Source organism: Mustela putorius, unplaced genomic scaffold (genome assembly GCF_011764305.1).
Source record: "Mustela putorius furo isolate JIRA1106 unplaced genomic scaffold, ASM1176430v1.1 tig00003834_pilon_pilon_pilon, whole genome shotgun sequence".
Taxonomy (NCBI): Eukaryota; Metazoa; Chordata; class Mammalia; order Carnivora; family Mustelidae; genus Mustela; species Mustela putorius.
Genome location: NW_025421987.1, coordinates 86,274,160 through 86,299,425, shown reverse-complemented (window position 1 = coordinate 86,299,425; position 25,266 = coordinate 86,274,160). Strand labels below are relative to the sequence as shown.

The window sequence follows — 25,266 nt, the reverse complement described above, 5'->3', positions numbered from 1 at the left end:
GAAAGAAAAGAATGGAGAGAAAGTCAGGGATGAGGGGCGCCTGGGTGGCTCAGATGGTTAAACCTCCACCTTCGGCTCAGGTCATGATCTCCATGTCTCGGGATGGAGCCCCACGTCAGGCTCAGCATGGAGTCTGCTTCTCTTTCTCTCCATTTGCCTCTCCTTTGGTTGTGTTCTCTCTCACACTCTCTCTCAAATGACTAAAATCCTTTTTAAAAATTCTACAAAAAAAAAAAAAAAAGGACCATTTTGAAAGGAGCTTTGTATGCTAGGCTAAGAGTCTTAAATTTTAGTTGATGGGGGTCATAGTATCCCATATTGGGGGTTACAGATAAAAAGAAACTACCCCCTTTTTATAAATTTCTCATCTGGATTACTGAGATCCAAATTTTAAGCATTTTTTTCATTGCGATACCCTATGAATAGCTTGTGTGAATGAACCAATGAAAATACCCTTTCCGGGGCACCGGGGTGGCTCAGTGGGTTAAAGCCTCTGCCTTCGGCTCAGGTCATGATCTCAGGGTCCTGGGATGGAGCCCCACGTCGGGCTCTCTGCTCAGCAGGGAGCCTGCTTCCCTTCCTCTCTCTCTGCCTGCCTCTCTGCCTACTTCTGATCTCTGTCTGTCAAATAAATAAATAAAATCTTTAAAAAAAAAAAAAAGAAAGAAAATACCCTTTCCTTTGAAGTCTCATTCATTCATGTAAACATATACTAAGCTCCTATTATAAGCTATACGATGTGTTAGGAATTAATGAATGGTACATAGGCTTCTGCTCTATAGGAACTTACAATCTAGAGGGAAAGACCAATGGACAATAAGAGCCATGTGGTTAGATTTATGGTACACAGATATGAACAAGGTGCTACAGGAGCTCAGAAAAACAAACATAAAATACGTCCAGAGAAGTCATAGAGGAAATGTTGCTTGGGTTGGAGGGTAAATGAGATAAAAGTGGGACTAGACATTGAAGAAAGTATTGGGAAGTGGTGGGCCCAGATGAGAAACTAAAGCTTTTGGATTTTATCCTCAAGACAACAGACAGCCATTAAGAAATTTGAATTGAAGGAGTGATTTGGTCCAACTTTTAATTAATTTATTTATTTTATTGTAAAGATATTATTTGAGGAAGAGCACACATGTGCATGCACATGGCGGGAGGGGTAAGGGAACAGACTCCCCGCTGAGCAGGAAGCCTCATGCAATGCCGGGCTGATCCCAGGACCCCTGATCATGACCTGAGCCAAAGGCAGACACTTAACCGACTGGCCACTTGAGCACCCCTCAAATTTGTAATTTGAAATTACATTTATAGAAGTAGAGGTTGGATTGAAGGGGAAACACCGAAAGTCAATGTGTCCCTTAGGAGGAAGACTTCAAGTGGGAATGATGAGGGCCCGAACCAAGGCAGGAGCGGTGGTAATGAGCAGGAGGGGATAGATTGAAGAGGCAGAATAAGCAAGATCTAATGATTGATTAGACTTGGGTATGGGTAAGGACAAGGGAAAAGAGAGGAAGACTTTCGGATAACTTACCTGGGATAATGGATAGATGGGCAATATCATCAACTGAGATATGAAATATCACAAGAAAGAAAGGTTTGGAAAGAAGGTAATTAGCTCAGTTATAGACAGGGAGGGCTTGAGTCTTATTGAGTGTGTTATGCACTGTACCCGGCTATTATTTATGTTATCTGATTTTTTTTTTTTTTTAAGATTCTGTATGTTTACTTGACAGAGATCACAAGTAGGCAGAGAGGCAGGCGGGGAGAGAAGGGAAGCAGGCTCCCCGCTGAGCAGAGAGCCCAATGCGGGGCTTGATCCCAGGACCCCGGGACCACGACTCCAGCCGAAAGCAGAAACCCCAACCCACTGAGCCACCGAGGCGCCCAATGTTATCTGATTTTAAAAAGACACTTTGTAGAGAGGGATTTGAAGAGATAAGGATGGGGGGGGGTCCTTTAGCTTAGGGCAGAAGTATCAAAATAATACAAGGGTGAACCCAAGTTAAATTAAAAATATACTAATTAAATATATGCTAGGAGCTGCGCTTTGCACTAAGCTAAGTTCTGTGGATATAAAGTATTACTGTTACCGTTACTACTTCTAATGATAAATGAGACTAAGTGTCTTAAAATTTACAGAGCCCAGTATGCATAATCAGCAATATAGTGGTAAAACAGCTCTGCAGGGGGGAAAAAAAGGTGGGGGGAACACAACAAAACAAAACCGGGACACTCTGATTTGTAGTGTTTACTGATTTCTCTGGTATAAATACTCCCACCATGGCAGATTTCAAGCTAATAATAGTTGAGTAACCTACCTGCAAAGTTACTACTGGCTCTTATAAATTGGTATGTAAGTCAGCACCAGCACTGTAATCCTTGTAATAGTGTCATTCTCATTTTACAAAGAAATAAAAACCTTTTTAAGGTCATCAACTGGGTAAGTGGTAGAGCAGAAATACAAACAGAACTCAAAATTCAGATCGCCAAATTCCATTGTGGTTTTTTGTAACACCAAAGCACCTCTTACAACAATTTTTGCTTCCTCAGGGTGCTTCACGGGTTAAAAAAGTGCTGTGGGCTATGATCTTGACCTAAACATTTGATCCCTGTGCAAGAAGTCAGGGCATGGAATCATGATGCCTAGTCTTCACAGAAACTAAGGCCTCCAGAGAGGTGTTCTGTTACCCAGAGTTGTGCAGAGGGCAGACGGTAATGCGGACTGGAGTGGCTCACTCAGGCTGAATGAAAGAGGTAGGACTTGAGATGAACCTTCGAGAGGAAGATGATTTGAGACCCACCAAAGGAAGGAAGTCAGGGAGGCTGAGAGCATTAGCAGACGCAAGCAGAAACCACCAGGGCATGTGTGAGAAGGCTGGTAACTCAGAAATAGTGAAGCAGCCAGCTACTGTCAGGAGCAGTAACAGCAATGCCTTACCTGCTTATAGGGGCTCTGAAACCCTATGAAATAGCGCAGATGGTTTTTCCCTTTAAGCAAATCAGAGAGACAAAGTTGGGTGGGATGAGGTTAGGTTAGGGGGGACTTGAATTCTCGGGCATGCAATAATATAGGGGCTAGGAAGTTGCCTGGGAATAGAAGGCCGGAGGCAGGCACAATTGAAAAGAAAATACTAGCCAGAGCCCTCTGCTACCGCAATAGCTACTTGCTGAATTGACCGGTATTTCCCTCACCCCGTCCTCCCCACCCCATTCCTTTCACGCTGATCTCTCAGCTCTGACAGTGCTGATCCCTTCATTTGCTTTCTGGCTGATCTCCTGCCACAACCTTGAGCTCTCCTGTCTTTGGCCTTTCCTATGTTGCTCTGCCTGAGGTCTTTTAAGACTGCTGACTTGATACTATCTGACCTGGCCCCTGCCTCAGCAGTTCCTTCCAATCTGCCTTTGCTGTCGGGACTCGTGGCTACTCTGTACAGCACAGGGTGTACATTATGCTTTTGGCTCACAGCAAACTTGAGGATAATGCAAATACCCAAAAGTGTATGTGAATTCCAGCCAAACACCTATTTGTGCAATTTGTTCTTTGAATCAAACTCTAGGACTTTATGTTAATTCCTGATAAATTTCCATTTTGTCCATTTTTATCCTGAGTTTCTCCCTAATGACACCATACTGGAATGAGCTCATACCAAAAAGTTAGGAAAAGATGAGTTTGTTTTGTAATCTCTTCCTCTTTCTAGGAGGTTAAGGATGCACGTGAAGTAGAGTTGTGCCCACGGGTACAGGTAATGAGTTAAAGGAAGACGATTTCAGCACACTCATCACACTCGGTTTGATATTTATCCAGGAATATCGTCCAACCCACTTGCTTTACCTCTGCGGTCACATTCATAGGTCCAAATTCAAATTCATAGGTTATTGCTGACTTGCTCGATACAACCGCTCATCAGCGGCAGAGTAGGATGAGTCCTCTCCTCACGCTATACTCTTTCTCTGGTCCGGTTGTTTGTTGACACAGACAAAGAGAAACAAATAGCTATGATATCATGACTACTGATGAAAAAACAGTAGTAATTCACAGGGTTATTCTCGATGCCCTAGAGCCACTCCCAAGGAAACACAAGTACCCACCTAGAGGAGTGACTGCCCCAGTCTACAGAACAGTGGAAGGCCATCCAGCTACTGCAACTCAGCAGTGCTCTGGAAGGGGACAGGGGCGAGAGACACCTCAAAGCGTGTATAAAGTTGTGTGTAGTCCAAGAGGCTTCCCTCTGTTCACTAAGAATAGCAGATCCAATCTCCACCAACATAGGCGGAGATGGAGGCACAAGAACAAAAGGGGAAAAAATCATCACCATGACTCTCTTAAAATATGATCAGAGCTGACTACATTTAAGAAGAGTGTAGGAGGAGAAAAATATCTAAATTTTACCTGTGTGTATGCGTACGCCCACGCACTGCCACCGCACAGCGAAGAAGCTGGTATGTGGAAACAAGGAACACAGGGAGCCCCACCAGCTCTGCTCTGTCTTTTGCCCTCTCCATTCCTCTCTCCCTGCCCAGATTTGGCTCCGGCACCCTGATGGCAACTGACTGCTTGGATCTTTTGATTCATGAGAAGTCAAAGCTAGTATTTACTAGAAGGGAACTGGAAAAAAAAAAAAAAAAAAGGCAAAAATTTTAAACCTCGAGAGCCAAATGGAAAAAGCTAAGCGAGAGCAGGACGGGACAAGGGTGAGGTTGGAATGTCACCTTTATCAGCAAGGAGCTCTCTGGGCACGGCTGCGGGGGACATTGTGTTGCTATCTTTCTGGGCTCCTGAATCTATCTGGAGCTCAAGGCAGGGCCTCCGTACCTGCCCTCCAAGCACACTTCCCTTGCCCTTTGAATTTCTCAGTCTCAGGAGGAGGAAGTGGTTTGTGCAAAATTAGTAAGCAAGGGTTGGAGATGGCGGCAGCTGTGCATTTGCCAGGGCACTGCCAATTTCTGGAAATTACCTTGGCTCTGTGCCTAAATGGATTCAGCACTGAGAAAAGGGGATGGGAGAGGCGATGTGGCCAAACAGCCCTTGAATTCTTGTGCTTTTATACACATCTTCCCAGGTTGCTAATAAAGGGTAATTTTATAATAGATCTGATTTTGAGGTTTCTATCATAAATATGTGTAAATCAAAGCTTCTGGAAATTTCTGCCCCATAGAGAAAGTTTTCAGTGTGACTAACATTGGATAAAATTATAAATTAAGAATTATTGCTGAGATTTCTTGAGTGGTGCTAAGCTCTTCCCAAGCTGTCTTCTCTTCACTTGGCATTTTCTTGCTTTACAATGAACGCAACTCTGCCATCTCTAAAATTCATATAACAGTATCTAGAGCATAAGAGAGATTTCTGTTATTAGGGCATCACCCATTTAAAAAGTGGGATTAAGCTACTTGTTCATAGTAATAACATATATTGATCTTCCCAGGATAGAGGTCTGTCCCTGAGAGGTCTGTCTGGATTTGAACTTAAAAAAAAAAAGACAGCTTTTTCTTTTCTTTTTTTTTTTTTTTTAAAGATTTTATTTATTTATTTGACAGACAGAGATCACAAGTAGGCAGAGTGGCAGGCAGAGAGAGAGAGACAGAGAGAGAGGGAAGCAGGCTTCCTGCGGAGCAGGGAGCCCGATGCTGGGCTCGATCCCAGGACCCTGAGATCATGACCCGAGCCGAAGGCAGCAGCCCAAACCACTGAGCCACCCAGGCACCCCAAGACAGCTTTTTCTAATAGAATTAAAAAACCCTACGTATGTGATCTAACACCAGATCAAAAGAGTGGCCTACACATTCCTCCAAAGCAGCTCCAGCCACATCGCATCCAGCAAGCAGTCCCACCAGGGACCAGCACCACTCCAAAGTGACTCCTGCCTTGGGGAGAGGGGATGACAACTGCACGCATCTGGTCCACCACACGCATCCAGTCCACTGCAGCCGGGACAGGCAAATCTTCAAAGAGTGCAGAGACAGTGCCCCGATCTGACTACTGGTCTTGCCCACCCACAGAAACCTCTCGAAGGCAGCATATGGAGGAGAGAGCCCTGCAGTTCAGGGTCACTACCACCCTGGGTATTTGGTTTGTCTGCAGGGCCCGCCCACCAATGAAAGCTTCTCAAGGGGACAATACAGGGAGGGTGTCCTGCAGTCCAGTGTGACCTGCCCAAAGGGGTTGAGAGGGCAGGTACCTGGTCTGACTGCAGACACTGCCCAATCACAAGCTCACAGCAGCCTCAGACAGACCCTTAACAGCACGGGGACCAAACCTGCCCACAAGATGCAAAGTGAGCCATTGCTGCTGACAAGACTGAAGACCAACGAGGCTTAGCCACAACACTGGGGAGCCAGAGGCCTGAATTCATGATCCTGAGATCAAGACCTGAGCTGAGATTGAGTTGAATGCTTAACCAACTGGGCTACCCAGGCGCCCCTTTATGTAGGTTTTCTTCTTCTTCTTCTTCTTCTTTTTTAAAAGATTTTATTTATTTATTTATTTGACAGAGAAAGATCACAAGTAGGCAGAGAGGCAGGCAGAGAGAGAGGGAAGGAAGCAGGCCCTCTGCTGAGCGGAGAGCCCGATGCGGGACTAGATCCCAGGACCCTGAGATCATGACCTGAGCCGAAGGCGGTGGCTTAACCCACTGAGCCACCCAGGTGCCCCGTGTTTATTCTTCTTTTAAGAAGATTTTATTTTCAGGGCACCTGAGTGGCTCAGTGGGTTAAGCCTCCGCCTTCGGCTCAGGTCATGATCTCAGGGTCCTGGATCGAGTCCTGCATTGGGCTCTCTGCTCAGCAGGGAGCCTGCTTCCTCCTCTCTCTCTCTGCTTGCCTCTCTGCCTACTTGTGATCTCTCTTTGCCAAATAAGTAAATAAAATCTTTAAAAAAAAAAAAGGAAGATTTTATTTTCTTAAGAGCAAGAGCACACAAGTCGGGGAGGGGAGGGACAGATGCCCTGTCTTGCAGGGCTTGATCCCAGGACCCCAAGACTATGACCAGAGCCCAACTGACTGAGCCACCCAGGCACCTCTATGTAGGTTTTTAAATGAATAAAGATGCTTTATTTTCAGAGTTGTAGACTATCAACTTAACATGAAATAAAAATCTGTAAAGCTCCCAATACCTTAAATGCTAAATACCTTAAATACTAAACATATTTTTTTTTAAAGATTTTATTTATTTATTTGAGAGAGAGCAAGCAAGAGAGAAAGCATGAAAGGGGAGGTCAGAAGGAGGAGCAGACTCCCCCTGGAGCTGGTAGCCCAATGTGGGACTTGATCCCAGGACTCCAGGATCGTGACCTTAGCTGAAGGCAGTTGCTTAATCAACTGAGCCACCCAGGTGCCCTAAAAATATTTCTTGACCAGAATGTTTTCTCTGTAACTCCATAAATACTTAATGAATAATATGTACTATCATAAGTATGAATATTCTAGAACAGAATCAACAATTTCTTTTTTTAAAAAAAGATTTTATTTATTTATTTGACAGAGAGAGAACACAAGTAGGCAGAGAGGCAGGCAGAGAGAGGAGGGGAAGCAGGCTCCCTGCTGAGCAGAGAGCCCAATGCGGGGCTCGATCCCAGGACCCTGAGATCACGACCTGAGTCGAAGGCAGAGCCACTGAGCCATGCAGGTGCCCCAGAATCAACAATTTCTGACCTAAATCTAACTTGCCATATGAAGCAAGTCAATAACTAAATAAATGCACTTAAAATGTCTTAAATAGTAAGACACAGACATATATGCCTTTAAGTATACAATATTAGGGGTACCCCTTATGATTTGTCTTTCAAATAAATAAATAAAATCTTTAAAAAAATAAATAAATATACAAATATTAATATAAAAATAATACATAAGCATTCCAAGAACATAAAATAGCTTTAAAAGGTCAAAAGTGGTTATCACTCTTCTAAATTTTCTGTATTTCCCCAAATATAGAAAATTTTCTATATTTCCCCAAATTTCTTCTTTTAAATTTTCTGTATTTCTCCAAATTTGTTCTTTTTTAAAGATTTATTTTTGGGAAAGAGAGAGAGAGAATGAGCTTGAGGTTTGTTGGGGGGCAGAGGGAGAGGAGGAAGGAGAGAAGCAGATTATGTACTGAGCATGGAGCCCCCATGAGATCATGACTTTGAGCAGAAAAGAGTCAGACCCTTAACTGACTGAGCCACCCAGATGCCCCTCCCCAGATTTCTGTTATTAGCATGTACTACCTAATCAGAAGTTTTCAATCCAAATATCTGTTGCTTTAAACACACAGACTAATGAGCCAACTTTACTACTTTTGCATATGGGAAAAATCATATAAAATGGTAAGGACATTGCTGGGAAGCCCAACAGTGTGTGCTGAGGCTTGCAAACAGGCTTAAATAATTATAAACTGAAAACAAATAAAAGAATAAAAAACAGATGACAATGAGGAAACAAAAGTTGATGGCTCCTATTTTGTTTTCACCTTTTCTACTAGCAAGAATCATATTCAAGCTAGACAAGTTAGAGTAATCATGACGACAAGAACGGAAACTCAAGGCAGATGAAGAGACAAAGGTATGCTGGGGTGTTGAGATTATTTCCAAATTCTAAGTTCCATATGAATAACATGTTAAGGCACTAAAATTCTTACATTTAGGATCACACAAACAACCTTTGGTAAAGAATTATCGTTAGGAACTGTGAGCTATTCATGGAAAAGGAGAAGATAGAAAAATATCCTAATTTTTAAAAAAAGGGAAAGGGAGGATTATAAAATATGTAGAATGAGGAACTTGAATTAGTTCCTGATAAAAGCATAACACGACCAGGACACGCTGAAACACACCCAGGACACGCTGATTCCTCAATGACTGTTAGCCAATTAAATCCTTAGCTAGAAAAACGAAGATAAAAATATGTCCGTCTACTCAATATGCATGTGAAATTGAGGGGCAGGAGAGAAAGGGCAAATGGAAGACACATTTTTCTTAAGGAAAGTAGGAAAATGAGAAAAACGGCAAGAGCAGGGAGATCAATCCACTTAGAACTTGAGACACACTGAGCTTTTAACATTCATTCGAAATTATAAATGAAGACAGAATCAATAAACAGAGAGATACAGGGTCAAAAGGGCAAAAAAAAAAAAGATGGAAAAGAGGAGAGGAAAATCCCAAATGTATGCAACTTCTTTTTCATATTTAATTTCCTTTGTCTCTAATTTAATTACAGCAGCTATTTTACATTCCAGGTTTTACCTAAATTGGGAAAGACAAGGAAGGCTGGAGGTAGCTAGCTTAAATGTTTGGGAGAGTATTAATGCTATATCATTCTGGCACTTGGGAGAAAAAAACTAATTTCCATGCTTCTAAGACTATAATGTTAAATTAGAAGCTAATTTTATTGGTTCAAGAAAGTAACTCCAGGAAAAGACTGCTTATGCTTTCAACGAAAGGGCAATGAGAACATAGAAGAACCACAGCAGAACCGTGGTCCCAAGGGAGATCATGGAATGTTCTTCCCCAGAGATCTGCATGTTTCTACACCGTGTTGTGCACACACAAAGGCGATCTGCCCTTCAGGGAACTGCCTAACCCCACGCCTGCATCTCGCATCTTCCAGGAATGGTTTCTGCCTTCACAGCTTGCCTTCACTCTCCTCAGGAAGACCTGATCTCCAGGGCAAAGTCTAAAAAGTTTGCTAGAGCTCTAGGCCTAGAGAACTCTGTACAATGGCAACTTCCCACAAATTTAGAAGAGTCATAAAAAATAAAAATGAGTGATCTCCGGGTTCAAACTCTCTGGGTCCTAATACTGATTCTGTCCATGGGAAAACACCTTCCTGATCTTTGCGTGTCTCAGTTTCCATGATCAGAAACTGAGATAATATAGGGAGACTGCCCTCACAGGGTGGTGATGAGGACAAATGGGAAAACTCCTGTAAAGTGTGTGACATATCCTGAAACAGAGTAAGCACTCAATAAAAGTTGGCTATTATGTTTTAAATTAATAAACATTTTATTTTTAAGGAAGAGAGTATATGCTTTATTAACAATACCTACATAATTAAAGGAGTAAGATCAAATGAAAACATAATACTTTATTTTAAAATTTAGCTTAATTTTAACAGTTAAAAAAGGCAAGGAGGATTTTATTCAAAACTATTGCAATAGGGTAGACAGACTGAACTCAACTCCCGTAAAACAAAAAAAAAAGCAGGAGGATTTGTAAATGCTGGGGTAAGGAATGGGAAACTACTGTGTCCGGTAGTTTCAGGTATGGGGGGGGACAGTGATTTGACAACTCTGTGTATTACGCTGTGCCCACAAGAGTAGTCACCATCTGCTGCCCTGCAGCACTATTACAGTACTGGTGACTCTGTTCCCTATGCTGTCTGTGCCTTTCATCCCCGTGATTTATTCATTCCGTAACTGAGAGTCTGTATCTCCCACTCCGCTTCACCCATCTTGTCCATCCCTCCCCACCCCATTTCTGGCAACCATCAGTTTGTTCTCTGTATTTATAAGTTTGTTTCTGCTTTTTTATTTGTTCATTTGTTTTGTTTTTTAGATTCCATATGTAATTGATATCATATAGTATTTGTCTTTCTCTGTCTGACTTATTTCACTTAACCTAATACCTTCTAGGTCCATCCACATTGCTACAAATGGCAAGATCTCATCCTTTTTTTTTTTTTTATGGCTGAGCAATATTACAGTGTGTGAGTGTGTGTGTGTGTGTGTGTACATGCATATATATAAATACATATTTATACATACACACATACCACATCTTCTTTATCCATTCATTGAGTCGATGGACGCTTAGGTTGCTTTCATATCTTGGCTATTGTAAATAATTATATGATAAACATAGGGGCACATATATCTTTTTGAAATAATGTTTTCATTTTCTTTGGGTAAATACCCAGTAGTGGAATTACTGGATTGTATGGTATTTCTGTTTTTAATTTTTGGAGGAAACTCCATATTGTTTTCCACAGTAGATGTACCAATTTTACATTCCCATCAGCAATGCACGAGCATTCCTTTTTCTCCACATCCTCGCCAACACTTATTTCTTGTCTTTTCAATTCTAACCATTCTAACAGGTGTGAGGTGATATCTCATTGTGGTCTTGATTTGCATTTCCTTGTTGATTAGCGATGTTGAGCATATTTTCAGGTGTCTATTGGCCATCTGTATGTCTTCTTTGGAAAAAAATGTCTATTCAGGTCCTTTGCCCTTTTTAAAATCAGATCGTTTGCCTTTATTTTGGGTGTTAAGTTACATAAGGTCCTTATATATTTTGGGTACTAACCCCTTATCAGTGTATCATTTGCAAACACCTTTTCCCATTCAGTAGGTTGCCTTTTCGTTTTGTTGATGGTTTCCTTGGCTGCACAGAGAATATTAAAAGAGATTTGTCCTTGGTTAATTCAGGACTATAACCACGGAAAAAACGAAACCTTAAAGTTGTCCCAAAGGACAGCTATTTCCATTTTATAATGAAAAGACTCTTATTTCCCAGGGGTTAAGTAGAGCAGCTTAGCCCAGAAATAAGCAATGGCCTGTCCTATAGGATCTGATATCCCTATTCATTGGCCCCAGTCCTGAATCCCCTCTGACCATTCTTGTATCTCTACGCCTTGTCTAGTCTGCAAAAAATAAAAAGGATCTAATTTAAAGAATTACAATAATCCCCTAACTAGGAGACAGCATGAGTAACACAAGTTAGTATTCTGATGTTGACAATAAACACATAATTACATTACCTCTTATAAGTATCACTGTCTTAAGTACATAGTACATGTTTTATTTACTATGTCACCTCTAATTTGTTTACTATGTCACCTCTATTTTCCTTTGTAGATTAGGTATGTTTCTTTCTTTTTTAAGATTATTTATTATTAGAGGGAGAGCACAAGTGCACAGAGAGTGGGGGGAGGGACAAAGGGAGAGAATCTTCAAGCAGACTCCCGGATGAGCATGGACCCCAATGTGGGGCTTGACCTCATAACCCATGAGATCATGACCTGAATCAAAACCAAGAGTTGGATGTTTAATCAACTGAGCCACCCAGGTGCCCCCAGACTAGATATGTTTTTTAAAGAATAAAATAAGCAAATCTAACTAGAAATTAATTCATAGTCCAAATATACTAGGGATTAAACTGAAGCAAACTTTTTATGCTGTACATAATCATTTTTCTGAATTAAGATTTTCTGAAGTCTGTGCGGATACTGCTTGGATGGTGAGCAAGCAGTAGAAGCAGGCACAATCACTGAAGTAGGACCCTACCTTAGCCTGAGCTAATAATAGCAAATGACGCAAGTGAGGAGAGTCCAGTGAGACTGCTTACAAAAGGCAGGAGCAGGAAAAGCAGCAGGGACGGTTTTATGCCCCAGAGCTAGGAACCCCCAGCAGGCTTTAACTGTGGAGGGGAAAGAATGATCACTAGAACCAGAGTAGCTACAGAAGAAGGTCATCCAACAAGAACTGTAGCCTTTGGTAGAGTGATGCAACCAAAGTGCACTGACCTGACAGGGAGGGAGCGAGGGGAGTTAATACTGAACCCCAACCTTACTTTCCTCTTGCTTTCAAAGACCCTGCAGGTGCTTCCTATTGGTTGAACCTAATAGCAAAGCAGAGGGCAAGGAAGTCCACTGATGCAGTTCATACAAGCCAGCTTCCAGAAACACAGAACAGGGTGCTTTGAGAAAGGCAGGAAGTGGATCTGATCCTAAGTGCCGAACCAGTGGAGATCCTGCTGCTAAAGGCAGAGACACAAAGTTCAAAGCTGGAAATGCAACAGACAGTGCTGAGCCTCAGAGGTCTACCTGAGCCTAAGAGGTCTACCTCTGGCTTCTGAATCTTTTGGTTTGGTGAGAAAACTTGGACTCTGGCATCAGTCATGCCATGCCACATTCTGCAGAGTTGCGTGTCCGTTAGACAGCTGTCCAACCTGGGCTGGGAAGTATTTTTCCCTCTAAACGTATAAGATTCAATTTATTACACTTATGTCATCCATGAATCTCAATACTGTATAATATGTTCCCCAAAAAGCATTTCATCAGTGAAAATTAAATGATATCTATATTATGATTATTATGGAGGCAGTTTGCTATACATGGGTTCTGAAAAATGGGCATCTTCATGGGATTCAAGTGAGTATCAAATGAGATAGTGGACCTGAAATGGCTATTTAAGCCTCAAAGTAGTATTCTCATGCTAGTTGTTGCTATTCAAATATATGTCAGCCAGAGGGAGGTGACAGATGTGCACTGCTTGGTAAGAGTTGGTTAGCTCTGCTGTCAGGAGCTACTGTTCATGACTCTTGGCAAGTGAGAAAGAAGAGAAAATCTTTTTGCATAAATCTGTATTATGAAAGTTCTTTTTTCCCATTAAATTTACTGTCATTATCTGGACTATTTAGTTGAATACTAAAATATAAAGTAGAGGTATGAATATAACACATTCTGTACCTGTTTTATGCTATGAACATTCAAACCAAATAACACATTGCCATCTTAGTATAACAGAGTTACTGAAGAGCATCAGTAACAGACTTCCAGGGATATATCTGGAATGTCTCACAAGGCAGCAGATCCTGCACAGTGCTCCTGGGCAGTCCTCCATGTACTTGGCAGGCAAGAAGTCATCAAGGGTCCTTCTGCCATGCTCAGATTGCTTAGGAATGATGGAATCATAGATTGTTAGAATTGGAGGGAGCAAACATTAGGTCACGACTCCTATTTTCCAACAGAAATAACTCATCAGTTTGTAAATTCACCAGGAGCAGAATGCAAGTATCATTTATGCCTGCACCTCCTCGTCTCTCTTCTTTCCCTTCCTTCCAGCTTTAGCACTGAGTTCAGAACCTGATATAATATGATGTAATTTCTTTTTTGGGTGAGAGAATTTTACATACACACAAACTCACACATTCACACGCCGAGGGAGCAATATGATAAACAGTGTATTAATAACAACAACGTTGTTGAGATTATAACCACTCACTCCTCTTCACTTACCTTAACTTTCTTAATCCTCACATCAACCCTTTGAGAAAAGCGTTATTATTACCCCCTGATAAGAACAGATAAAGAAATGGAGGCACAGGGAATTCAAATGACTCACTACAGCTACCAAGTGGTAAAGACAGGAGGCAAGCCCAGCCCCACGCCAGTCCCAAAGGCTGAGCCTGGGTCCAAGTCCATGGCCACAGTTATGGCACTCCACTGTCAATATTAAAATGGACTTCTATTTAATTAAGAAATTCCCAATCAGAAAAATATGGACTTGACTCACATTTTACCTTGAGCTGAGGTTCTATGTTTAGGAAAAAGCTAAAAATTCTTAGCAACAAATAAAGTGGAGAATTCTAAACTATGCCCACCTTATGTAGGGTCTACTCCATTATATTTGCACTTAACTTCTGTACCCACACTAATACTGTAGCTTCTAGTCATATGTGGCTATTTAATTCAAATGAATTAAAATTAATTAAATTGAAAATTTAGTTCCTAAGGGGCACCTGAGTGGCTCAGTGGGTTAAAGCATCTGCCTTCAGCTCAGGTCATGATCCCAGGGTCCTGGGATTGGGCCCCACATCGGGCTCTCTGCTCACTGCTTCCTCCTCTCTCCCTCCCTGCCTGCCTCTCTGCCTACTTGTGATCTCTCTCTCTCTGTCAAATAAATAAATAAATAAAATCTTTTAAAAAAATTTTTAGTTCCAAGTTACTCTAGTCCATTTCAAGCGCTCAGTAGCCACATGTGGCTAGTGGCAACCATACTGGACAGGGTAAAATAGGACACTGCACTTTCATCACAGAAAGTTCTATTGTACAGCTCTGCTCTATATGTTTTACTCTCCTTAACAGATTTGCTTATTGTGGGAAGTGATAAAGATAGTAGCTTCCCTTAGTACATGAGGATTTGCTAGATGCATAGAACTCCATTACTTCTTTGAAAAATAACAGGTTTAGAGGTGCCTGGGTGGCTCAGATGGTTAAGCATCTGCCTTCAGCTTAGGTCATGATCCCAGGGTTCTGGGACCTGCTTCTCCCTCTCTCACTCCTCCTGCTTGTGCTCTCTGTCTCTCTCCCCTTCGAATGAATAAGTAAAATCTTAAAAAAAAAATGTATTAACAGGTTTGCTATCAAATTTTGGTAATATCTGTGAATGAAATTTAAATACAGCTTATTCCAAGGACTTCACCAGGATCAAATTAGAGGGTTTGTTTTTAAAAGATTATTTATTTATTTATTTATTTATTTGACAGAGAGAGAGAGAGAAAACACATACAAGCAGAGGGAGTGGTAGGCAAAAGGAGAAGCAGGCTCCCTGCTGAGCAAGGAGCCCCATGTAGGACTCAATCCCAGGATCCTGGAATCATGACCTGAGCCAAAGGCAGATGCTTAACTGACTGGGCCACCCAAGCACCCCAAATCAAAGATTTTTTAAAAGGCTTCTCCAAGGGATGCCTGGGTGGCATAGTAAGTTAAGCGACCAACTCTTGGTTTTGGCTCAAGTCGTGATCACAGGGTGTTGAGACAGGGCCCCATGTTGGGCTCTACAGTTCGCACAGAGTCTGCTTAAGGATTTTATTTATTTATTTATTTGACAGAAAGAGAGAGAGAGAGAGAGAGAACACAAGCAGGGGTATCAGGGGAGGGAGTAGCAGGCTCCCCACTGAGCAGGGAGCACAATGCCCCATTCCATCCCAAGACCCTGGGATCATGACCTGAGCCAAAGGCAGATGCTTAACCAGCTAAGGCTCTCTTTCCCTCACCCTTGTCCCTTCCCCATGCGTATGCATGTGCTCTCTCTCTAAAGTAAATATGTCAATCTTTAAAAATTATTTATTTATTTATTTATTTTTTAGATTTTATTTATTTATTTGACAGACGGAGATCACAAGTAGGCAGAGAGGCAGGCAGAGAGGGAGGAGGAAGCAGGCTCCCTGCTGAGCAGAGAGCCTGATGCGGGACCTGATCCCAGGATCCTGGGATCATGACCCGAGCGGAAGGCAGAGGCTTTAACCCACTGAGCCACCCAGGTGCCCCTAAAATTTTTTTAAAATAATAAAGAAATCAAAGGATTTTCCAAGAGTCCAAAATCAGGTGTCTAAAATGATGAGAAAAGCAGAAGGAACAATTTTCAAATACCTAAGTAGTTTCAACAGTCATTTGTGGAGAACTTGAAAGTTGAAATTGTATTTTTGCTGTTTTCATAATTACCCTTCCTTGAAGTCTCTAATCACTGGACTAGTGTAGGTGAAAGGCAGAGAAGTAGGGGAGGACTAATGGAGAGAAGGGTGAACAAGACCAGAAGTTTCTAGCAAATCACCAACAGCTCTTGTCACTTCTCAGAGAAAACAGTATTACAATAACCAGGATAAGAACTCCACGAGGAGCAAGGAACTCTAGTCTCTGGATCCAATGTCCAACTGTAATTGAGAAGTAATTAAAATCATATTAGTGAAAGATGCCACTGCTTTAGACTTTTTAACTTAATGATATTTTGTTCTCCTTCCTCAGCATTGTTATTGTTCACAGACGAGTCCTTAGTTTTAATTTTTTAAGATAATGATTCAATCCAGATGATACGCTAGAAAAAGTATCCTAGAAAAAAGAACAGTTTGGGCTTTACCAAGAATAGAAATTTGAAATTGGCAAATTCCAATCATTTTTCACCAGTCCCATGCCATTGTTTTGGAAGGTGAATCTGACTTTATGCTAGAGAGTAATCTAAACCCGTTCTTCAATTATTCATTGGGGTAGTTTCCATTTCTATTTCTAGTATATAGCTGAAATTTGCAGACTACTAAAGGATCCTTGGTAAGTTCCATCTGTCCAAGATCAGGATGACAAGGAAGAACATCAATAACTATTAAATATTTATTCTAAGTGTTAAAAAAATAATAAATGTGCAAGACAGTTCTAATGGAAAAAAAATAAATTCAGAATAACAAACTGTGATCGAAATTGGATGTAGTCCCTCAATACAAAGATTTATACTATGTAGCATGGAATTTAAAGACATATTCAGCTGCCTCCCTTCAGAAATTATAATCTGAACTCATTATGAGTGCACATTTTCAAAATATGTGTCTCTAAGAAATGTATAAATTACATTTATACAATTTAAGAGCTAAAATTTAAAAATCCACAATAGAAGTTACTATTTGAAGTAATACTAGTAAATCTATTTGCAAATATTTAAAAATCCTTTTGAAATGGTAATGATTGCTTTATTATTATATTTTTTTATTAATTTGATTTTCTTTGGCTTCAATGTCTGGTATGAAGCCACTAGTCAACTCACTTGCCATTGCTTCTCATAGCTCTTAGTAAACCAGTCTGACTAGTTAATATGTCCTTATCATTTGTCATGGGGTGGGAACCAGACAAGCAAACTTGTTAAAAAATGTGTGCAAAATAAGAACAGTTAGGTTTTATACAAAGGCTTAAAGAATCTTCCTTGACTCATGATTTTCATGAGTAAACCATGAGGGTTTGTACATGGACTATTTGAGGTCTATTCTGGCTATGTGGAAACACCCCACCCTCACCCCCTGCCACCCTTTTCTGTTTCTAAATAACTGCTTGCAAACTTATGTGTATGTGTGTTTAGCTGTTCCTAAAAAAAATCATGGTCTATAGTCACAACACTTTGTAAAGTGAGGACAAGAAGAGACAACTTGTGGAGCTTATAAAATGGAGAACCCACAAAATCCCAGTGGCCAACTAATAGCTTTGAAGGGGGTGTAATTGTTTTTTGTGATTTCTACTTCCAAAAGGAATGGATATAACATAAATTGTCACTTGCTTCCCTTCAATCCATGAAAGAATCTTATTCATGGGGCGTCTGGGTGGCTCAGTGGGTTAAACCCTCTGCCTTCGGCTCAGGTTATGATCCCAGGGTCCTGGGATCGAGCTCCACATCGGGCTCTCTCCTCTTCGGGGAGCCTGCTTCCCCGCCTCTCTCTCTCTCTGCCTGCCTCTCTGCCTACTTGTGATCTCTGTCAAATAAATAAATAAAATCTTTTTAAAAAATCGTATTCATGTGTTGAGCTTATTTTTGTATTAAACTTAATGTCTTTATTTCATTTTATTACTAACACTTAACATTGTAAGTGATCATTCTCTCTCTCTTTTTTTTTTTTAGCAGAGAGAAAGAGCAAGATCACAAGGAGGCAGAGACAGAGGGGAGAAGCAGGCTTGCTGCTGAGCAGAGAGCCCGATGAAGGGGCTCGATCCAAAGACCCTGAGATCATGATCTGAGCCACCCAGGTGCCCTGTAAGTGATCTCTTTAATATGTATGTTTCTTTCACTAGAAGAGAAGCATGCTGAGGGTAGGGACTATCTTCTGTTTTCCCCAACACCTAGCATGGAAACTGACATGAATAAATTCTTATGAATTTATGAATTGAGGTAAAAAGGCTTTTCAAAATTTAAAAGTAACACTTTTAAAAAATGTGTTCCAAAACGCTTTTAAGCTTCAGGTGAATCTCCTGAAGTCTAGAATTCCCGAATTTATGCAGCATGATTTTATAAATATCAATCTGTGTTCTTCGACACTGATGGGTCTTAAGAGTTCCAGCCTATATTCCTAAGGCAAGACACATATATCCCTGGAATTGTTTCAATTGCTTTTGATCCATCTCCAACTTCACTTCATCTTTCCTTAAAACTACCACCCAGAATCATGCCCGAAATGTCACTGCTCCTGTGTTTGTAGATTAAGAAGATACTGTTTTTTATTTCACTCCTAGACTCCTTCTGATGATGTCCAACATGTTATTGGGTCATGCATGATCAAACACTGAGCACATTTCACCAGTGAATAACTTGCCATTACTGCCAAGTTCCTCCCAGGACCATAATGAACCAGGCCATAATGAATATTATAAATAGTTGCTTTCCCCACATCCCATTACATTATGCTTATAATGTGTTGCAATAGGAAAGAATGTACAGCTTCAAGCTAGAAAGACCTTATTGGAATCCTAGCCCTGCCACCTACCTAGTTCTGCCATTTACTTCTTTAATAAGTTATAGAAATAGCTCAATTGTATATTGGCATTAATAAACCTCCCTTTTAGAGTTGTTATAGATAAAAATCAATCTAACAGGCATTTTTTTATTTACAAGAGTGAAGACATAGAAGGAACCTAAGTGTCTATCGATAGATGAATGGATAAAGAAAACGTGGTGGGTAGAAATAGACAATGGAATATTATTCAGCCATAACAAAGAATGAAATCTTGCCATTTGCAACAACAATGGATGGAACTTGAGGGCATTATGCTGAGTGAAATAAGTCAGCAGAGAAAGACATAATATATGATCTCACTTACACATGGAATCTAAAAAAACAAAAACAAAAACAAAACAAAAAAACCCAAGCTCACAAATACAGAGAACAGACTGGTGGTTGCCAGAAGTGGGGGGTAGGGAGGGCAAAATGGGTAAAGGGTGTCAAAAAGCACAAGCTTCCACTTGCAAATAAGTCATGAGGATGTACTGTACAGCATGTTGATGACAGTTAATAATACAGTATTGCATATTTGAAAGTTGCTAAAAGAGTAAATCTTAAAAGTTGTCATCACAAGAAAAAATTTTGTGATTATGTATGGTGATGGATGTTAACTAGACTTGTTATGGTGATCACTTCATGATGTATACAAATATCTAGTCACATTATTGTATACCTGAAACTAATATTACATGTCAGTAATAACTAAAAAAATCTCCTAACAAGCATTTTATTGAGAACTAACTATAAACTGAAACCTTCAAATGTTCTTTCTGTCATCTTGGCATTTCTCACCAAAATACATTTAATTTCAACTGAAAAATATGAATATTTCACTCTATATGCAAACCTTCTGATTTTTTCTAAATAGCTAACAAGAGTTCTAGCTAAACCTGGTAGGCTGAGCCACCCAGGCGCCCGGCTGAATACATTTTATTCAGCCTACCAGGTTTAGCTAGAACTCTTGTTAGCTATTTAGAAAAAACAATAAAAATAAAATAATAAAATAAATAAAATAATAAATAATAAATAAATAAAATAATAAAAATAAAATAAAATATATTTTATTTATTTATTTGACAGACAGAGATCACAAGTAGGCAGAGAAAGAGGAAGGAAAGCAGGCTCCCCGCTGAACAGAGAGCCCGATGCGGGACTTGATCCCAGGACCCTGAGATCATGACCTGAGCCGAAGGCAGCAGCTTAATCCACTGAGCCACCCAGGCGCCTGGCTGAATACATTTCATTTGCAGTTCTCCCCATCCCTGCACAAAATCACACTAAGATGAAGGTATGGCAGATGAAAGGAAGGAAGGAAGGAAGAAAGAAAGAAGAAAGAAAGAAAGGAAAAGGAGAAAGAGAGAGAGAAAGGAAAGAAAAAGAAAAGATCCAGCATCCGATAACATGGACAAGTCTCAGAAGCACTATGCTAAGAAAAAAAAAAAGCCAACACAAAAGGCTACATACTATGATTCCATTATATGGAATTCATTTATAGGAAAGACAAAACCACAAGGAGAGAAAACAGAACAAAGGTTATTAACAGAGCAGGTGAGAGGGGACCAATTTGGGCTTCCACCCCCTACCCAACTCTCGTACTGAGATCTTTAAAAGGCATTCTGAAAGCAAAGTCCCTGAGCTTCCCTGGACAACAGCAGGATTGCCAGAACACATCAACAGTTTTGCCAAGGGCTCCTTGGAAGCCACCAGTGTTCCCAATACACTGATACTTTTCCCGACACTTTCACTACGATGTTTTTGATAAGGACAGTTGTGTGAGTTGTAGCAATCACATTGCTTTACAACTCTCCGTATGTGTTTACATTAGAATTAATTTTATATTTAGAATTCTTTAACATCCTTTGCGATAGAGGTACCTCTAGGTATTTCTTAAATGAAAGTTAATAAACACGAGTCTAGAGAGTAAAATGAGATAGGAATTTAGCACAGTCAAGGTTACATGTCCTTAGCCTGGAAAAGCGACCCCTAGATTTTCCCACCTTACAATCAGTGTTGAATTAGAGGTTAAGGTCAAGATGCAGGGTCTAGGGCACCTGGGTGGCTCAGTCCGTTAAGTGTCTGCCTTAGGATCAGGTCATGATATCAGGGTACTGGAATCGAGTTCTGCGTCAGGTAACCTGCTCAGTGGGGAGTCTGCTTTTCCCCCTGCCCTCTGCCTCTCTCTGTCTCATAAATAAATAAATAAAATCTTAAAGAAAAAAAAAAAGATTCAGGGTCTAGTGGCAGAAAAAGGTTAAGGAAGGAAACACTGGTTATATCCTGAGTGTTCACAGACAAACATATAATCAGCTCATGAATCCTTTCCCTCACTTACGCAAATCAAAGAGTTCCTCCCATAAAAATCTTTAGGGTTTCTACTGTCCTTTTACCATTTTCCTTTCCAGGCATGCTTTCAATGTTAATTTTTAAACTTTATTTCCCTGAATAAAATTTTGTGAAATAGACCCACATCTCTTCTGGGATGACTCCCACTCCCCCCACCAACACTCTGTAATTTCCAACTCTCATTTGAAAGATTATTCTACAAAGCCCCTTTCTACTTGCTCAGCATAAAAACAAGTAGATTCACTAGAGAGAATGGGATTTGCAAGGAAGCAGACTTTCAATCTCACTAGACTAAAATGAATTGAGCACCAAAATTTAAAATATGAAAATAAATCATTAAGTATCTATGAGGAATCACAAAGACCTTACAGCTAGTCACCTAAATAGCCTTCTTCTCACAATCATCGAAATAACAAGACGGCTAGGATGGTCCACTAATTGTACCAGTAATTTAGAAATTAAGCCACTTACAAAGCCTTGGACAATCCAGATTTGGGGATTAGCGGCTTTCTTCCTTTAGCCTACATACATCTAATCCCAAGGGACAAAATTAAAGGCACGCTTGGGCTGTGGACACAGAGAAGCTCGAAGAAGAGTCTATGATTATTTTTTAAACCCAGTAGATTCAGCTTCTGATTCTGATTTATTCTCTTTTTTTCCTCTCCCTCCAACCTAGGCAGAATCAAGAGAACAGACACAATTTCACAATAGCTAGGGTTTAGTTTGAGAGTCAAATAGGTAGAATAAAAATGTATTTAACCTACTCCTACATGGGCCTGCCATGAGTCTGGCTTTATTTCAAGCCGTTTCTTGTTCACATGGCAGGATAATTTAATTAAGGGAAGGTGCTACAAAAAGAGAAGTTGAGAACTAAATTGCTGGCTAGGGATGGCTAAATTGGGAGTCAAGTGATACCCTAAGCTTCCTGTTTTTCTGACTTCAAGCTGTTTTCGGTAATTTTTCCTGACTACTCTGGCACCCTCTGGCCTTTCTAAACTTTTCTGTTACTAGACTCTCACTCCTCTTTGCAACCCTGACTCCTCTGTTACACAATTCTAGGAGGCTTCCTTCCCAATGACAGCCCCGCTTTCATTTCTCTCTTCCACAAATGGTTCTCAGCATCGAAGCTGTTGCCCACAAGATCAATTGATGTCAGCTGCTTGTTTCATTTCAGGGAATCACAACCAGGGTATTACAGCCAAATACTCTGAACACGCAAGTAATATTGTAAAGGAACTAGGGCGGTCCTTCCAATTCCCTCATTGCAATAATCAGAAGGTCTGGGTCTCCCCAAAGTTCACATGTTGAAATCCTAATCCCTAAAAGTGATGGTGTTAGTAGGTGGGGCCTTCGGGAGATGCTTAGGTCATGAGAGTAGAGTCCTCATGAATGGGATTAGTGCCCCTATAAGGGAGGCTTTCGAAAGAGAATACAAGGAGTCTTCGACCCAGAAGAAGGCCCTCTTGTTCAACCATGCTAGCACTCCCATTTGACTTTGAACCTCCGGAGCTATGGGTAATAGATTTCTGTTGTGTATAAGCAACCCGGTCTGTGGTGTTCTGGTCCAGCAGCCTGAATGGACAAAGACACTAGGTAAACACGCACTGAGCGCGTGCCTGACAATTATGATGCCATGGATGACGGGGCAGAGATATATTAGACGGTCCTACCCTCTGGGAGCATTCAACATAGCGTGTCAGACAGATCAGTAAACAAGTAACTGTAGTACAGGGCAGAATTAAGTAAGGCTTCGAGAGCAGAGATTCAGCTAGAATCTACAGGGCTGTAAATGCCCGGCACAGTGGATGGCACAGCACGGGATGTGATAACTAATTCTGAGAATATTGGGAAAATTCCATAGAGGAAGAGAAATTTCTTCAACAAAGTGGGACCTTGAAGTAAGAGTCACACCCGGGGAGAAAGGGAAGAGGATGGGGGAGGCAGGGGTGCTATTTGGAGAACACATCCATTCCCATCAAAGAGAATTTCATAAAGAGAAGAATGCAGGGCCCGAAAATAAAGGCATTTTCCAGGAATAGCAAGCAGTCTGGAAGGGCTGGATCACAAGGTGCACGGGAGGGCAGTGATCAGCACGCTGTAACTATAGGGTGGTTTCGCGTCATGGAAGGTTCTGAATGCTGAGCTAACAAGTCTCTTTCCTGTGATCTGAAGAACTTGGCTTCACAAAAACCACTACTCATTACTCATGCAACGATCAAAAAACTTTTGTTCAAGACTATAGTAATTGGAACGAGCAAAATATGTAGTTTCTGAAATCATGCTATTACACCAAATAATGCCTATATGCCTTCCTAACAAAATAGAATTGTTTGGGGGCATAAACTTGAGGCATAGTTTCCTCCAAGTCATTCAATGACACAAACACATTCTTCAGAGCCACTTCCAGAAAGCTAGCAGGAGCCAGGAAGGAGTACACATGATGGCCTCTGAGCAAAAAGGAACATGCCACAGGAAAGGTTCAACATACTGAGATGCTCTGCTAGCAAGAACACCATCTCAGGGCTTATGACAATTTTACAGATTAACAAGACTGGCTAGGAAATTTGCAAGATGACTACAAAATGAAAATTCTAGACCCTCTGTTCAAGAACTATTAAGAATTTCCGGGCAGAGATATCAGAGCATTAAATCACGTATGGGGGCCCTGTGGTTATGCACCCACGAAGCCAGTCTGATCACCAACTCTAAATTTTAACGATAGCCACTTAGTTTCCACAGGCTGGCTTGAGTACAGGAGCCCTCCCATTCAAATGTGAACTGCTGTCACCGTTGTACCCCCAGGATTGACCCCATCCCCGCCGGTGAGTGTGCTTTCCTCTCAGCCTTTGCTGGCAAGGGTGACTATGGGGGAGCCTTTCTTAGAGAAGTGAGAGCTTTCTCACCTATTCTGATAATGCTGTTCTTCTGCATACCGAAAACAGACCCTCTCTCTTCAATCTTTCATGTTAAAAAAATTCCTCTCTTCAGAACGTCAAAGTTAGGAGGTAAATTCTCAACCACATGCAGGGCTTAATCTGAGACGGATGCAATATTGAGGCTACCATTTCTGCAGAGCCTAAACAGAGTGGCTACTTCCCGCTGCGAATAGCGATGAACGTGGCCAAGCACCCAGTTCCCTTGCTGGGAAACTGATCAGCGGGTGATCCCACGGCTACCTGACCTCCTTGTTCTTTAGTTGTGGCCCTCTTCCTCAGCGCATGAACATGTCCCCAGATGGAAGGAGGAGGAGAAAAAAGACTTCAGTCAGCCAATTTTGTTACTTGTTAATAGGGTTGGTAAGGAAAAAAAAACAAACTGTTAATGATTAAAAAAATAAAATAAAATGAACACTCAGTTGTGTTTATGTTATCTGTGCATTTCATTTATTCTCCCTGACCTTCAATGGATAAATTGGTTCCTCTACATCAATAAGCTGGCCATGCTGGGCAATAAAACCACGGAGAAAAGACACGTCTTTCTGAGTTGTATTAGTCCATCATACACATAGCATTAACTGGCTGTAGAAGAAAGAGAAACAGATCATTTACTAGGGTGTGAATTCTACTGAACTAATTGGTATGTATATCGCACCGAGCCTTAGGCTTCAAGCTCTCTTAAAAGACGGCGAGTTTTTATATTGTTCGTGTACTATTATCACTGACGAATTCCTTGGTCCTCAATCTGTATTTGGTTCAGAGCGCTAAGGGGGGTTAATTTGTTTAGACTTCGCCAGTCTCAGAACTTCTAACATCAGATGCTCTCAATTGATCCGGAGGAAACTCTGTATTACACCGCTCCCGATCATTTTAGTTAGAGGGGAATTATTTTGGTCTACTAACAGTTTCCAAGTTGTATATGTACCTGAAGTCGGGCCCCCAGTCTGTCTTTTGTTTCATTTTGCCTTTCTATTCTTGCT

At 41.0% G+C, this 25,266-nt stretch overlaps 1 protein-coding gene across 6 annotated transcripts in view; it reads right to left on the bottom strand.

Annotated features, from left to right (window-relative positions):
• Nucleotides 1-25,266, bottom strand: part of MAP3K13 (mitogen-activated protein kinase kinase kinase 13) — a 165,236-nt gene that overhangs the window by 45,464 nt on the left and 94,506 nt on the right. The window contains exon 1 of one of the 6 annotated variants that reach the window (XM_045088713.1): nucleotides 4,394-5,127. The exons of 4 other annotated variants lie outside the window; for them this stretch is intronic. The gene's annotated coding sequence lies outside the window, so the exon portion shown is untranslated. Of the gene's footprint in view, nucleotides 1-3,835; nucleotides 4,368-4,393; nucleotides 5,128-25,266 lie in introns of those variants that run through there. One more of the 6 variants, XM_013052589.2, reaches the window with a different exon arrangement.